The sequence below is a fragment of the Drosophila albomicans genome, unplaced genomic scaffold (genome assembly GCF_009650485.2).
Source record: "Drosophila albomicans strain 15112-1751.03 unplaced genomic scaffold, ASM965048v2 utg000361l_pilon, whole genome shotgun sequence".
NCBI lineage: Eukaryota > Metazoa > Arthropoda > Insecta > Diptera > Drosophilidae > Drosophila > Drosophila albomicans.
Window position 1 is genome coordinate 1 of NW_026263638.1, and position 17500 is coordinate 17500.

Below are 17500 nucleotides of genomic sequence, written 5' to 3' on the forward strand. Positions count from 1 at the left end.
AAATTCCGAAAAATTTAAAACAACTTATTTAGCATAGTCTTACAACCCTCAACCATATGTAGTCCAAGCAGCACTAAAAAATTAATTAAAGTACATAACAGCATGGACTGCGATATGCGTTCAAAATGTCGATGTTCATGTGTCCTGCAGTTCACACGATGACGCACAGTTTGCTGCGTTCTTCATCGACCCATGAGCCGAGTGATCCACCGCGCTTAGAGTGATACAATTTTTTTTTATTTCATTACGTCAAGAATATTTTTATTGAAAGAAATTAAAAAATACACCATTTTACTGGCATATATCAATTCCTTCAATAAAATTTTTTTTTTTATACCTAAATAAATGTTGCGAAATGTCTTAGTTTTACATAATCGATAATAATAAGATATATGACAAGTATATTTTAGCTAAATTTATTTATTATGATCAACATATGTAAAGCGTTAACCTGCAAACAGGTACAACATTGTTTTTCTTTAGGTGTTGCGAACCAATGTATGCGCACTGGAATATGCACAATACATTTTGCAACGCATGTATATTATGGTACATATACACGCAGTTTTTTATTTTATCCAAAACACATAAAACACTCTTAATACAGTATATAATAATAATAATACATGACAAACGGTTTTTAGCTAATTTAAATTATTATATGTTGCATAATTGTATCTCATATGATTGAATAAAATATTTATATTTATTAGTTTACATAATTTATTAAATATTGCAATTCCCTAAAAGAGAAAAAACAAATTTAATTTATTAACGGTTAGATGCATTAAAACAATAATGATCCTTCCGCAGGTTCACCTACGGAAACCTTGTTACGACTTTTACTTCCTCTAAATAATCAAGTTCGTCAACAACTTTTGCGAAACAACCGCAACACACAAAGCGTCACAGTGATCACGTCCGGAGACCTCACTAAATAATTCAATCGGTAGTAGCGACGGGCGGTGTGCACAAAGGGCAGGGACGTAATCAATGCGAGTTAATGACTCACACTTACTGGGAATTCCAAGTTCATGTGAACAGTTTCAGTTCACAATCCCAAGCATGAAAGTGGTTCAGCGGTTTACCCGGACCTCTCGGTCTAGGAAATACACGTTGATACTTTCATTGTAGCGCGCGTGCAGCCCAGGACATCTAAGGGCATCACAGACCTGTTATTGCTCAATCTCATTATTGCTAGACGCAATTTGTCCATTTAAGAAGCTAGTGTCCTTATAATGGGACAAACCAACAGGTACGGCTCCACTTATATAAACACATTCAAACACAATAAACATTTTACTGCCACCATGAATGAAGGCTATATAAGCTTCAACACCATAATCCTGAAGATATCTCATTTAATATATTTGAGTCTCGTTCGTTATCGGAATTAACCAGACAAATCACTCCACGAACTAAGAACGGCCCACCCATAGATTCGAGAAAGAGCTATCAATCTGTCTTACACACTTATGTTCGGACCTGGTAAGTTTTCCCGTGTTGAGTCAATTAAGCCGCAGGCTCCACTCCTGGTGGTGCCCTTCCGTCAATTCCTTTAAGTTTCAGCTTTGCAACCATACTTCCCCCGGAGCCCAAAAGCTTTGGTTTCCCGGGAAGCGACTGAGAGAGCCATAAAAGTAGCTACACCCAATTGCTAGCTGGCATCGTTTATGGTTAGAACTAGGGCGGTATCTGATCGCCTTCGAACCTCTAACTTTCGTTCTTGATTAATGAAAACATCTTTGGCAAATGCTTTCGCTTAAGTTAGTCTTACGACGGTCCAAGAATTTCACCTCTCGCGTCGTAATACTAATGCCCCCAAACTGCTTCTATTAATCATTACCTCTTGATCTGAAAACCAATGAAAGCAGAACAGAGGTCTTATTTCATTATCCCATGCACAGAATATTCAGGCATTTGAAGCCTGCTTTAAGCACTCTAATTTGTTCAAAGTAATTGTACCGGCCCACAATAACACTCGATGAAGAGCACTAATGCAGGTTTTTAAATAGGAGGAACATATAAAAAAGTACAAGTACCTAATTATATATAAGAGAACTCCACCGGTAATACGCTTACATACATAAAAGTATAGTACTAACTACAATTGTAAGTTGCACTACCCGTATGAAGCACAAGTTCAACTACGAACGTTTTAACCGCAACAACTTTAATATACGCTATTGGAGCTGGAATTACCGCGGCTGCTGGCACCAGACTTGCCCTCCAATAGGTCCTTGTTAAAGGATTTAAAGTGTACTCATTCCAATTACAGGGCCTCGGATATGAGTCCTGTATTGTTATTTTTCGTCACTACCTCCCCGAGCTGGGAGTGGGTAATTTACGCGCCTGCTGCCTTCCTTAGATGTGGTAGCCGTTTCTCAGGCTCCCTCTCCGGAATCGAACCCTGATTCCCCGTTACCCGTTGCAACCATGGTAGTCCTAGATACTACCATCAAAAGTTGATAGGGCAGACATTTGAAAGATCTGTCGTCGGTACGAGACCATACGATCTCTGCATGTTATCTAGAGTTCAACCAGTGTAACGATCTTGCGATCGCTTGGTTTTAGCCTAATAAAAGCACACGTTCCAGAAGGTCCGTGTTTTAATTGCATGTATTAGCTCTAGAATTACCACAGTTATCCAAGTAACTGTTAACGATCTAAGGAACCATAACTGATATAATGAGCCTTTTGCGGTTTCACTATTAATTCGTGTGTACTTAGACATGCATGGCTTAATCTTTGAGACAAGCATATAACTACTGGCAGGATCAACCAGAATAATGTTCATTTCATTATGTAAATATATTTTAAAATATAATTACATAAATCTTCAAATATGTAAAATACATGACAACTCACAAATATTTTTGAATAAACAAACGATAATATTCAATAATTGTATATATATATATGTTATACTTGACATGTACTATACGAATGTGGCCATAATTAGATGGCATTCACGTTCGCTAGTTATAATTCACAATTGTTTATATAAATATATATACTTATATATAAAAATATATATGCATATAATCGTTCAAAAATATCATTTTATTTCAACTTACTAAATATATTATATCACACATGCATATTTATAATTTAAATTCAATTAATTGAATAAAAAATTATTTTATTTTGATGACAAATTGATAATTTTATCTAATTCTGCATTTACGTGTAGACAATATTATATTAGTAAAACCTCCGTCCACAATAGTGTCCTAGAGGATTTTTCAATTATTCACAAAATATTAATTCTTTAGCTACGAAACACCGTCTTCTTTTGAAAAAGACATTTAATACATTATATGCTTATATAATAGTAATAATTATAACCATATAATAGTATCAATTTTTATATCGGATGAGACTAATAATTAATTAATAATAACATAATTATTACTTAATATGCAAACTGAAATATATGCATCCAATACATATATACGTGATGAGCACACACTGCCACCATGTATAGGTTTTGTATATCTCAGCTACGCAACGTGCCCTACAACTATTAGATGAAAACACCACAGACAACCAGAAGTGCTAGCTATGGTCCTTGTGGATGAGGTCAAATCTTGAGATCAGAGGGACTAAGACGTAATAAGATCCGCCGGGCGCTTAAACATTTTAGCATCATGTTAGCTTCTTCGCCCCTGCTACAATGATTAACATATACATAGGTGCTTTTCAGCTAGGACATTATTCCACATGAAACGAGCAGAGGTAATCTTGCAAGGCACTCACTCTCATCGTCCAGAATACCATAGTCATATATATTTCAATATCGTGAAGATTTTTCTCAGAGTATGACAGTGTGAAGCTGGGTTGACATCACCACACCGTTATATAGGCTTCAGGCGTTTTGGCTGACACGTTTTCTACAAACCAGCTCGTTTTACTAAGTGATATAACCACCTAATGTAGAACTACTGCTGCACGTAATTGCTTGACGTAATGCAACAGTAAAACCACTTCCAGGGCACTGCTAACTTTTTTAAGAGAACCTGCCTCAACTATTATGCATTTCTGCATATATAATATTTACAATATGCAGCTTTAGTCAGCATGCGGAGATGCGCGATCTACCACAAAGGTATAGCCGGTGTTCATAATCCTAGGCCCTCTATTTCACTTGTGATGCCTACATTTTTCAACGAGAATATTGGTTGCCACATATGCCTGCTCGACCATCACCACAGCAAACGAACCCTACAGGATGCGTAGGAAATTGCGACACAGTTTTCTACAACCAGCTCTGGCTCACTAAGGTGGAACACCTAATTAACTCTTTAAGTCCACGCACAACATTTGGACTCGCAACAGCATTGCCCGCCTGTCAGTTCAATGGGATAACTTTTTTAATCACGTCCCAAATACCTTCTATATCGAACAGGCCGGTTCACTATAACACTACATATTTACCTCAGGCTGAAGACCTTTATCGCCGGCATTGGGCGACACACGCCTCGAAGCCATATACAATACTGCTCGTCTACAAAATCATCAATCAGCCAATATGGACTTATGGCATCCAGCTGTGGGGCACAGCCTGCAAATAGAACATCAGAGGCTGCAGAATAAGGCTCTGAGAATGCCTCGAACGCTCGACTTACCACTCACAACAGCACCATCCCGAGTACTCAGGTTCCCTGGTACACGTTTTCTACAATGCTCTTAATACAGTCAACAGGCTACCATCTAACGCTATCAACAATGTTGGACTAATTTTATAATACAAACCGTAGAAACTTTGTCTCTTTTCGACTGCCATTTAGGATCATGATTGTTCATTCCAGAACCCTATCCATATATGTGATATATAATCGAGCCTATGCCCTGACATTGCACATATGATGTTTTATATATTTAGTAAAAAATTATTGACGTGGCACTTGAAATCAAAAAAACTGTATCAGGTTTTGTACGTTTCTACAATAGCTCATCTCTATCTCAGTATATAGGTTTTCACTAATTTAATCTACAATGCAGTAAAACTTATTTTATTTAGTTATTATGCTTATGCGCTCTATATGCATCTTTATTTATTGTATGACTTTGCCGGCAAGAAACCCATATACATAGTCATATAAGGTACTTGTGATTTTTCTCACGACATTTGCTCTACAACCAACTCATTTGTACTGACAAGCAGCTCATATAGGTACCAGCTAATCGTATCTTTATGTTGATCTATTTAATTATGCTCACAGTAAGAACTCATTTCGGAAAGAGTTTAACTATCGTTCTATATCTTATTGCTCTATATAATTTATAGCCATGACTAGCGGCATGACACTCCATATAAATAGTCATAATATATTTCATTGTGAAATCTGTCTCATATCTGCATACCCGACCCCCCTTCCCCTATAAAGGTTTGTGACACGTTTTTACAACCCAGCTTATTTTAGATTTAGTATTTTATACCAACTTAACGTATCTTTATTTTGCATCTAATTTAAGCCTGAATAGCAACAGTAAAACTTCATTCATTATTACTTCTATGTTTATAATCATGATTGCTCTTATATAATGATTATTTTCATATAGTTATACTATATATGACTTATGCGGCATGACACACTCCATATACATAGTCTATATATATTCTCTACTTGGTGAATTTCTCATATGACATGCACTGCGACTCTGACATCACCTCCCTATATAGGGTTTTGTGACACGTTTATCTACAACCCAGCTCATTTTACTTTAGTATACCCAATCGAATGTATCTTTTCATGTCGCATACTAATTTAATAATATACATCAGTAAACTTTCATTTATTTTAAACTTTTAATCATATTGCTTCATATATTATTTTCGATATATTATTTATTATGCGACTTATGGCCGGAATTAATCACTCCATATACATAGTCATATATAGTTCACTTGTGAATTTTCTGCTCTATGACACGCCTGCGCCGACTTATCACCACCCCTTATATAGGTTTTGTGACCGACGTTTCTACATGCTCTTATTTTATTAAGTATTCACATATAAGTCTCTATAACGTATCTTATTTGATTGCACTACTCTTTAATAAGCTGTCTATCATCAAACTCCTTATTAGTTTTAAACTTAATCATATTGCCTTCACTATATGATTATTTTCATATATTTTATATATGACTTATGCTGGCAAGACTCATTCCATATATAGAACTATATATCATTCACTGTGAAATTTTCTCATATGACATGCCTGCTCGACCTCACCACCCCTATCAGGTTTTTGTGACACGCTTTTCTACAACCCGCTCATTTTACTAAGTCTACCATCCTAATGTATTCTTATTGTGGCACTATTTTATATACAACGCAAAACTTCATTATTTTATTATCAATAATTTGTATTAATACTAGTAACAATGTAAATTGTTTAACATTGTTTAAAATTTTTGTTTCAAACGTTGAACTCATATCTCTCGGGTAGAACCTTATATCATCATGGCTGCAGTTCAATAAAAAAATTAACCAAGTTCCAAAATTTTTTTCCTATCTCACGTTAATTCAAATCTTATCTCATTTTAATTAAAGAACTGTATAAATGATATATAAAAAGTTTTTTCTACAATTTTCATATGTTGAAATTTTTTGTCAAAGTTGAACTCATATCTCGGTAGAACCTCATATCATATGGCTGCAGTTCAATAAAAAATTCACCAAGTCCAAAAAATTTTTTTCTCAAGTTAAATTAAAAATCTTATCTCATTATATTAATAAACAGTATAAAATGCTATTTAAAAAGTTTTTTCTTCAATTTTCATATGTTGAAATTTTTTGTCAAAGTTGAACTCATATTTCGGTAGAACCTCATATCATATGGCTGAAGTTCAATAAAAAATTCACCAAGTCCAAAAAATTTTTTTCTCAAGTTAAATTCAAAATCTTATCTCATTTTATTAAAAAACTATATAAAATGATATATATAAAAAGTTTTTTTTCTTCAATTTTCATATGTTGAAATTTTTTGTCAAAGTTGAACTCATATCTCGGTAGAACCTCATATCATATGGCTGCAGTTCAATAAAAAATTCACCAAGTCCAAAAAAATTTTTTTCTCAAGTTAAATTCAAAATCGTATCTCATTATATTAATAAACTGTATAAAATGATATTTAAAAAGTTTTTTCTTCAATTTTCATATGTTGAAATTTTTTTCAATGTTGAACTCATATCTCGGTAGAACCTCATATCATATGGCTGCAGTTCAATAAAAAATTCACCAAGTCCAAAAAATCTTTTTCTCAAGTTAAATTCAAAATCTTATCTCATTATATTAATAAACTGTATAAAATGATATTAAAAAGGTTTTTCTTCAATTTTCATATGTTGAAATTTTTTGTCAAGTTGAACTCATCTCTCGGTAGAACCTCATATCATATGGCTGCAGTTCAATAAAAAATTCACCAAGTCAAAAAAATCTTTTTCTCAAGTTAAATTCAAAATCTTATCTCATTATATTAATAAACTGTGTATAAAATGATATTTAAAAAGTTTTTTCTTCAATTTTCATATGTTGAAATTTTTTGTCATAGTTGAACTCATCTCTCGGTAGAACCTCATATCATATGGCTGCAATTTCAATAAAAATTCACCAAGTCCAAAAAATCTTTTTCTCAAGTTAAATTCAAAATCTTATCTCATTATATTATTAATAAACTGTATAAAATGATATTTAAAAAGTTTTTTCTTCAATTTTCATATGTTGAAATTTTTTGTCAAAGTTGAACTCATCTCTCGGTAGAACCTCATATCATATGGCTGCAGTTCAATAAAAAAATTCACCAAGTCCAAAAAAATTTTTTCTCAAGTTAAATTCAAAATTGTATCTCATTTTATATTAATAAACTGTATAAAATGATATTTAAAAAGTTTTTTCTTCAATTTTCATATGTTGAAATTTTTTGTCAAAGTTGAACTCATCTCTCGGTATGTCTCATATCATATGTGCCACAGTTCATATAAAAATTTTTGCAAGTCAAAAACATATAATTTTCTCAAGTTAAATTCATTTTCGCCAAAATCTAATCTATGCTCTCATCATATTATATTAATAAAGTATATAAAATGCTATTTAAAAAGATTTTTCTTCTAATTTTCATATGTTAAATAAATTTAAAATCACAAGCTATTTTGTAACTCATATCTCATGCATATCTTAATTTTCGCCACTAATATGATGGCGTTCTTTTGCTACCAAACATAAATGTGTATAAATAAACGCATACTTAAATAAATTCATATATAGATACATACATAAGTATATTTGTACACATAGATATACATGCATATTTTTAATTTTCGCCACTAATATGATGGCGTCCTTCTGGCTACCAAAAAATATATGTAATAACGTATAATAAATAAATGTATATTTAAAATACACAAGTATTTTGTACACATAGATATACTATGCATATTCTTAATTTTCGCCACTAATATGATGGCGTTCCTTCTTGCTACCAAATAATATATATATAACTAACGCATTATAAATAAATGCATATATAAAATACGCAAGTATTTTGTACACATAGATATACTATATGCATATTCTTAATTTTCGCCACTAATATAATGGCGTTCCTTTTGCTACCAAATAAATATATATAACTAACGCATATAAATAAATGCATATATAAAATACGCAAGTATTTTGTACACATAGTTATATACTATGCATATTCTTAATTTTCGCCACTAATATAATGGCGTTCCTTTTGCTACCAAATAAATATATATAACCAACGCATTATAAATAAATGCATATATAAAATACGCAAGTATTTTGTACACATAGATATACTATGCATATTCTTAATTTTCGCCACTAATATAATGGCGTTCCTTTTGCTACCAAATAAAATATATATAACCAACGCATAATAAATAAATGCATATATAAAATATGCAAGTATTTTGTATGTATACATAGATATACTTACTATGCATATTATTAATTTTCGCCACTAAATATAATGGCGTTCCTTTTGCTACCAAATATATATATATAACTAACGCATACTAAATAAATGCATATTTAAAATACACAAGTATATATTTGTACACATAGATATATATATTTATTATATATATATATATATTATATATATATATATAATTTTCTTCTTATATGCGTAATTGTATAACACATAATTAATAATTATGCATACAATTTTTGCATATTTATATATATAAATATATATATAATATTTTTTTATATATGCCTTAAACATATATATTTTATCGAATCGTCAAGCAAAGGATAAGCTTCAGTGGATCGCAGTATGGCAGCTGCTCAACCACTTACACACACCTTGCCTGTTATATAAAAGTCGTTTACAATTGATTCAAGGCTTTGTCATTGTATTAAATAATGTTTTAATATATAACTAGCGCGGCACCAGGTGATCGAAGATCCTCCCAATTTACTATGTTATATGTAACATTGGCATCACATCCATCGTCGTCTATTAAATGAATAATAAACTTTTAATGGTTTAGAAGCCATACAATGCAAATTGCCCCTTATTTATCATTGCAGTCCAGCACGGATACGACCTTAGAGGCGTTCAGGCATAATCCAACGGACGTAGCGTCATACCACTGTTCGCTCGAACAAGTATTGTGCCATTGGTCCGTACCTGCGGTTCCTCTCGTACTACGCAGGAATGCTGTCGCAACAACGTTTTGTCATTAGTAGGGTAAAACTAACCTGTCTCACGACGGTCTAAACCCAGCTCACGTTCCCTTGCATGGGTGAACAATCCAACGCTTGGTGAATTTTGCTTCACAATGATAGGAAGAGCCGACATCGAAGGATCAAAAAGCGACGTCGCTATGAACGCTTGGCCGCCACAAGCCAGTTATCCCTATGGTAACTTTTCTGACACCTCTTGTTAAAAACTCTTTAAACCAAAAGGATCGATAGGCCGAGCTTTTGCTGTCCCTGTGTGTACTGAACACCGAGATCAAGTCAGCATTTGCCCTTTTGCTCTATGTGTGGTTTCTGTCCGCACTGAGCTGGCCTTGGGACACCTCCGTTATTATTTGAGAGATGTACCGCCCCAGTCAAACTCCCTACCTGGCAATGTCCTTGAATTGGATCATACCTGAGTAATTGGAGTTATACCAAATTTTTAATTTAAGAACACATAAATGCACTCTCTCATTAATGAATTTGTTTGCGATTATATAACAAACTCGTGATACTTTGATCAAGAAGCTTGCATCAAAACCCAATACCATAAGATATAATAAATATATCCGTATAATGGCTAGGAAATGATACACGTTCCATTTAATCAAGTAAGTAAGGAAACAATAAGAGTAGTGGTATTTCATTGTCGATACTAAACCGAAATTTAATATCTCCCACTTATTCTACACCTCTTATGTCTCCTTACACTGCCAGATTAGAGTCAAGCTCAAAAGGGTCTTCTTTCCCGCTAATTATTCCAAGCCCGTTCCCTTGGCTGTGGTTTCGCTAGATAGTAGATAGGGACAGTAGGAATCTCGTTAATCCATTCATGCGCGTCACTAATTAGATGCCGAGGCATTTGGTATTTTTTTCATATTGTAGGAAATGAATTTGCCCCACACACAATGCATATTGAATGGCAACGTCATATGACTGTTTTCCCTTTAACTTTGTACACATAGATGTTGGCCAGTGTAGTTGACTTTCAATGAGGAAAGTAAACCTCGGTGCTAACCCACTCCTTGGGATATCAGTATGGAACATGACGTCTTAAAGCCGCAGACTCCGCCATCTACCACCCTGGTACTGATATATTGCTATCACCGCGTTAAGGACTCCAGTGCTCTCAGTCGTTTTACAGGACCGATAGCTCCAGATGCCCTCCGCAGTTTAGCGTAGCAGAAACGATTTTAATGTCCTCATGTGCGATAATCCGAACCAGAGCCGTTCGTACGTCCCTGTCCTGTCGTAGATCTCAACCTTACTCTGATGAGCTTGGGTCAGACAAGTCCGTCAGTCACAACCTGAGCGTCGATCACTATAGTGTGATCTGGTCCGGAAACCCACCAGGTCTCGGCTTATATAGTCCCTGTTCTCTCCCTGCAGACTTGGTTCAGCAATGACAGAGTAGCCTCTTCGTCTCAAGTCCCCGCTTGAGATAATTAGCTACACTGTTGTGTCTAGCCACCCGCCTCCATGCGTACGATGCACACTTCTGCCAGGAGATGTGGTTTAGTGATTCGGGACATCACATCCTGCACGGACACTGCCTCTCCAATTCGTGCTTCCCCTCGTGTACGAGACCGCGCGTGGGTAGGGTGCATGTTATCCGAAGTTTGATCCCATTCAAATAAGCTTTTCCAGTTAACAAACGCGTGGGTGCGACAACCCACCCGTGTTGCGGAGCATAACGCCCTGCTTCACGGAGACCGCTACATCACAGAGGAGTGCATACCTATCCGCACATACGAATCGATCAAAAGGCGTGTATCAGAGCCGCGTCTCCCGATGCCTTGCACTATCTCGGGCCTCCGAAATTTCCGCACTACAGGACGAACTGCCGACTCGGATTGCTCGAGGTGGGGCATTTTTATGTTGTTAGCCTCTGTATGCCGCAGCATTGGAGCTGTCCTTCGAACTGAGGGAACACCGAGACCCGCCACTTGTGTGGGGGCATGGAAGAATGCTACTGACACATCCATAGGAGATCTAACCATTTCTTACGACGGACCGTACCAGTCTGTCACACTTTCTCATAACGCTATTGCCACACTACCAGGGTTGCTTGTGATATAGCTGTGGAATGAGGACAGTTCTGAGGGCGAATAACTTCTGCTGTGGCTTCAGGGGGACCGCGATATGATATACCAATCTGGGACCAATGTCCTCAGTCGGATTGTAGCGGGCCCTCCCGTCCGCAGTGAACTGAATGCCGAGATACCTCCACTCCTCCGAACGCTTCAAAGCTTGGACACGTGCGCGAACCTACACAGAAGCTCCGTGATTCGAATCACAGTACACTTCTGCTTCGGTTGCCCCTTGACACTAACAGTAAACACTTATTAGGCGTTTAGGGTCAGCCCAACGGACGCCAAAAAGGAGACCGTGGTATCCAATAATGCCCTGAAGGCCCTTCGGTGTAGAAGCAAACAACACGCAGATCGTCTGCGAACGCTGCAGCGTTGTTTTGGCATTTCCGACACTGACACCAATCTCGCTCCGGTAGAGACTGAGCAACCGGTCGATGACCAAGTTGAACATATGTGGAGACAAAGGGTCACCCTGCTTCACACCTCTAGCAGGGACGAATTCCTCTATCTCCATGCCTTTACATTGAGACTAGTGCCACCTCCCAGTACAACTACGTACGTAGTCAACAAAACCCGTTGGTGCACCATACGCGGATAGGGTGTCAATTACCGCTGCGTGAGACACAGAGTCAAACGCTTTGCTGACATCAAGTGTCGCGAGTATAACACGACGCATGACGTCTATGGTGGTCCCTCAGGATTAAGTCAACTATTGTCGCGTTATCGGCGCAACCGTCAGTAGGAAGAAACCCCCGCTGACGCGGATCCCAATCGACTGATGAGGCCAATCGAGATGCCAAGATGCATTGAGTTGTCTAAACTATGACAGAAGGCACCGATATCGACGGAAGTCTTCTGGTCGGGATCTCTTACGTCTTCGGGATGAAACGGTTCGAGCCATTCGGAAGAGTGTGGGTATTTGCCGCACCAGAGAATAAAGGTTCATTATGCGAAGCATAACACCACTGGAATACTCCTGGCAGTTCTTGGAGATATATTCCGTCCGGTCCGGGAGAAGAAGTCAATGGCACTTGATGCAATTGCAGGTCCCTAGACGTAATAGGTGACCATACCCCCTCAAGCAAGTGTCCCATATGGGGCACGGTGCTATTCGCAAGAGGAAAGGCTCTGCTGTGTCATGACTTCTCTCCAGCTGATGTGCCCATAATCTCTTGGTTTGGCATTACCGACTCGTCGGTCCTGCAAGCAAGGATCAATGCATCGACCTTTAGTTTGTGTCCCAGTTTACGCTGAACCCTAAACGAACTGCTGCCTTCTACTTTTTTGTTCTCTTTGCGAGGCTCAGGAAGACTCTCGCCGAAACCGGACCTTCGTTTCGATTGGAAAAATTCCAAGGAGATAGTTACAAACACTGGAGAGTTGCTTCTTTGCCCGAAGTCTGCGCTCCAATTCATGATAGATTGCAGACCTCGACTCTCCACGATCGATTACATCCCACAGGCCGAGCCCCGCAGTATCCGCATGAGGACGTCGTCCCGAATGTATCGATGGTGTGATTGGAACCCACTCTGACATTGAAGAAGAAGACTCAGCCACTTATACTGGGCGGCGCGTAATGGTTTGTGGTTCACTAATTTCGGGGATAAGAGCCCGTTGCCCTCTTAGCTGCTCGATTTTTGCCTTATAATTATCCTCTGTCGACACTTTTTAATAGCATACGACGCTGCGTTCTGGAAAATGCAACGCCAGCTTTTTATGTATGAACCTCTTCGCCATTTGCTATGAGCTCAAGTTCCTTCCTCGCCATCGATGGCCAATTCTTCCTCACACCACCTGTTTTCACGTAACAACACGCGTACGAAGCTCATCAAGCCTGTCTTGCTGCTGACGCGACATGTGGACGCCTAAACCGGTCTTTGTCCCAAAGATCGGCCGCAATTCACACATAGATGTCCAACACTGGATTAGCATCTACTTTCTTCCCTGATGGGCTCCTCGGATGCCGTAGGAGAATTCACTGAATACTTTCAGCTATCCGAGGCATGTTATTTAAGTTTGCACCATCAGAGTTTTTCAGGACCATGGGGTGCGTAACCAATGGCCCCTTTCGCGCTCATATTCGCTGTCTGCCGACTACATCGGTCCAGCACCGCGAGGAACCACGAAGGAGGCCACAAGTTAGATGTGGGGCACATGTTGCCTATGATCGACTTGATCTGACTAACGAAGGACGTAGTCACTTAATGCTGATAAATGAAACATTATTCCCCCTTCTGCAGACACGCATTGATTCCTCCTTAAGAGAGTCATAGTTACTCCGCCGTTGACCCGCGCTTACTTGAATTTCTTCACTTTGACATTCAGAGCACTGGGCAGAAATCACATTGTGTCAACACCCGCTAGGGCCATCACAATGCTTTGTTTTAATTAGACAGTCGGATTCCCCAAGTCCGTGCCAGTTCTGAATTGATTGTTAATTGATAATCGTTATAATTTAAAAGAACTAGCTGGTTGCCCAACTAGTATTCTTAAAAATTTTAGCAAGAAAGTTCCACAATTGGCTACGTAACTAAACTATCCGGGGAACAAGAAACTACCATAAATGATAGAAACTCTATTTACCCAGAACGAGCACATAAACCATGTTATTGTTTCCCAATCAAGCCCGACTATCTCAATCTTCAGAGCCAATCCTTATCCCGAAGTTACGGATCTAATTTGCCGACTTCCCTTACCTACATTATTCTATCGACTAGAGACTCTTCACCTTGGAGACCAGCTGCGGATATTGGTACGGCCTGTTGAGAAGTTTGCGTGTCCCCACCATAAATTTTCAAGGTCCGAGGAGAAAATATCGACACAACAGTATATGTCATGCTCTTCTAGCCCATCTACCATATCTCTCTGCGAAAGACTTCCATGGTAGTACGGCTATAAAACAGAAAAGAAAACTCTTCCGATATCTCTCGACGGCTTCTTTATGGTCGTTCCTGTTGCCAGGATGAGCACGAGGCCCATATTTAATAACAAACGGATACTCAACAGGTTACGGAATTGGAACCGTATTCCCTTTCGTTCAAAATTATTCAAGTTTTTTAATTATGACAAAATATAAATTTTAGTTACTTTTTTTTACTTGAAAATTTTCGGCTTTCGCCTTGAACTTAGGACCGACTAACTCGTGATCAACCACACTTTCACACGAAACCCTTCTCCACTTCAGTCCTCCAAGGTCTCATTCGATTATTTGCTACTACCACCAAGATCTGTACCAATGACGGCTCCATGCAGGCTTACGCCAAACACTTCTAAGCACACCATTGTACCTTCCTACTCACTAAAGTTTCAAAATTTATATTACAAGTAATATAAATCATCTACTTTAGCGGTAATGTATAGGTATACAACTTAAGCGCCATCCATTTTAAGGGCTAGTTGCTTCGGCAGGTGAGTTGTTACACACTCCTTAGCGGATTTCGACTTCCATGATCACCGTCCTGCTGTTTTAAGCAACCAACGCCTTTCATGGTTTCTGAATGAGTTGTTAATTTGGGCACCGTAACATTACGTTTGGTTCATCCCACAGCGCCAGTTCTGCTTACCAAAAGTGGCCCACTGGGCACACATTATATCATAACCTTAAACTTCATATCAAGAAAGTTAAGGTTCTTACCCATTTAAAGTTTGAGAATAGGTTAAGATCGTTTCGACCCTAAGGCCTCTAATCATTCGCTTTACCAGATAAGATTATTTTATACAACAGTTAAATGCACCAGCTATCCTGAGGGAAACTTCGGAAGGAACCAGCTACTAGATGGTTCGATTGGTCTTTCGCCCCTATACTCAATTCTGACAATCGATTTGCACGTCAGAACTGTTTCGGTCTTCCATCAGGGTTTCCCCTGACTTCAACCTGATCAAGTATAGTTCACCATCTTTCGGGTCACAGCATATATGCTCAAGGTACGTTCCAGTTAGAGGCATAAATAATATAAATATATTATTATACATAACTATATAGAACGCCCCGGGATTGCGTTAATCAACTATAAATAGTTAAAAAACTAATCCCAATAATAGTCAAGTTAATTACGCTATTAGGTTTATATCCCAATAACTTGCACATATGTTAGACTCCTTGGTCCGTGTTTCAAGACGGGTCCCGAAGGTATCCTGAATCTTTCGCATTGTTAATCATACAAGTGCTTATAATAAACATAAAAATCAATGATAATCATGCCATTATATAATTCCGAAAAATTAACGCACTGTACTCATATAATCTATCAGCACTTTATCAAATTTTTGAAATTTATTTTATGTTAAAATGCAAGCACTCTAATTTAAATAAACTCTTATCAAAATTGTTTGATAAATTCCATACATGCTAATAGATTACAATGTCCCTTATATGGAAAAAATGCACACTATCGTTATAATATTGATTAAATATTACAATTCTAATGATGAATTTTCCATAACGGATATTCAGGTTCATCGGGCTTAACCTCTAAGCAGTTTCACGTACTATTTAACTCTCTATTCAGAGTTCTTTTCAACTTTCCCTCACGGTACTTGTTTACTATCGGTCTCATGGTTATATTTAGTTTTAGATGGAGTTTACCACCCACTTAGTGCTGCACTATCAAGCAACACGACTCTTTGGAAACATCATCTAATAATCATTAACGTTATACGGGCCTGGCACCCTCTATGGGTAAATGGCCTCATTTAAGAAGGACTTAAATCGTTAATTTCTCATACTAGAATATTGACGTTCCATACACTGCATCTCACATTTGCCATATAGACAAAGTGACTTAGTGCTGAACTGATTTCTTTTTCGCTCGCCGCTACTAAGAAAATCCTTGTTAGTTTTTTCCTCCCCTAATTAATATGCTTAAATTCAGGGGGTAGTCCCATATGAGTTGAGGTTGTTTAATTACACTTATAGACAATTCTCTGCCTATTTTGAAATATACTATTTTTTTCTTGAAGGTCCATAATATTCACAAAATTATTCTTTATACCATATTCGTTAATAAGAGGCAATTCTAGTTTATAAAATAATATATTTTATGCTAGACATTCCTCAATATTATTTGAAATGAATAAAGAACATATAATTCTTCAAATTTCTCATGCAACAGAGTTTTAGTATTTTCATTTATTAATTCATATTATGAATATCTTAAGCGAGAACTTTTTAGATTCACACTTATATTATCCAATAATATACAATGTGCTTAAAATTCCGAAAAATTTTAAACAACTTATTTAGCATAGTCTTACAACCCTCAACCATATGTAGTCCAAGCAGCACTAAAAAATTAATTAAAGTACATAACAGCATGGACTGCGATATGCGTTCAAAATGTCGATGTTCATGTGTCCTGCAGTTCACACGATGACGCACAGTTTGCTGCGTTCTTCATCGACCCATGAGCCGAGTGATCCACCGCTTAGAGTGATACAATTTTTTTTTTATTTCATTACGTCAAGAATATTTTTATTGAAAGAAATTAAAAAATACACCATTTTTACTGGCATATATCAATTCCTTCAATAAAATTTTTTTTTTTATACCTAAATAAATGTTGCGAAATGTCTTAGTTTTACATAATCGATAATAATAAGATATATGACAAGTATATTTTAGCTAAATTTATTTATTATGATCAACATATGTAAAGCGTTAACCTGCAAACAGGTACAACATTGTTT

The 17500-nt window shown here is 37.0% G+C and overlaps 2 non-coding genes and 1 pseudogene across 2 annotated transcripts; all 3 read right to left on the minus strand.

The window, feature by feature from the left end:
* Nucleotides 1-42: 42 nt before the first annotated feature.
* LOC117577210 (5.8S ribosomal RNA) lies at nt 43-223 on the minus strand (annotated as a pseudogene).
* Nucleotides 224-796: 573 nt separating this feature from the next.
* LOC117577143 (small subunit ribosomal RNA) lies at nt 797-2788 on the minus strand. Its single transcript, XR_004573055.1, has one exon. It is a non-coding gene; the product is annotated as a small subunit ribosomal RNA (ribosomal RNA).
* Nucleotides 2789-17067: 14279 nt separating this feature from the next.
* Nucleotides 17068-17246, minus strand: LOC117577200 (5.8S ribosomal RNA). The gene has a single exon (XR_004573084.1). It is a non-coding gene; the product is annotated as a 5.8S ribosomal RNA (ribosomal RNA).
* Nucleotides 17247-17500: the final 254 nt, after the last annotated feature.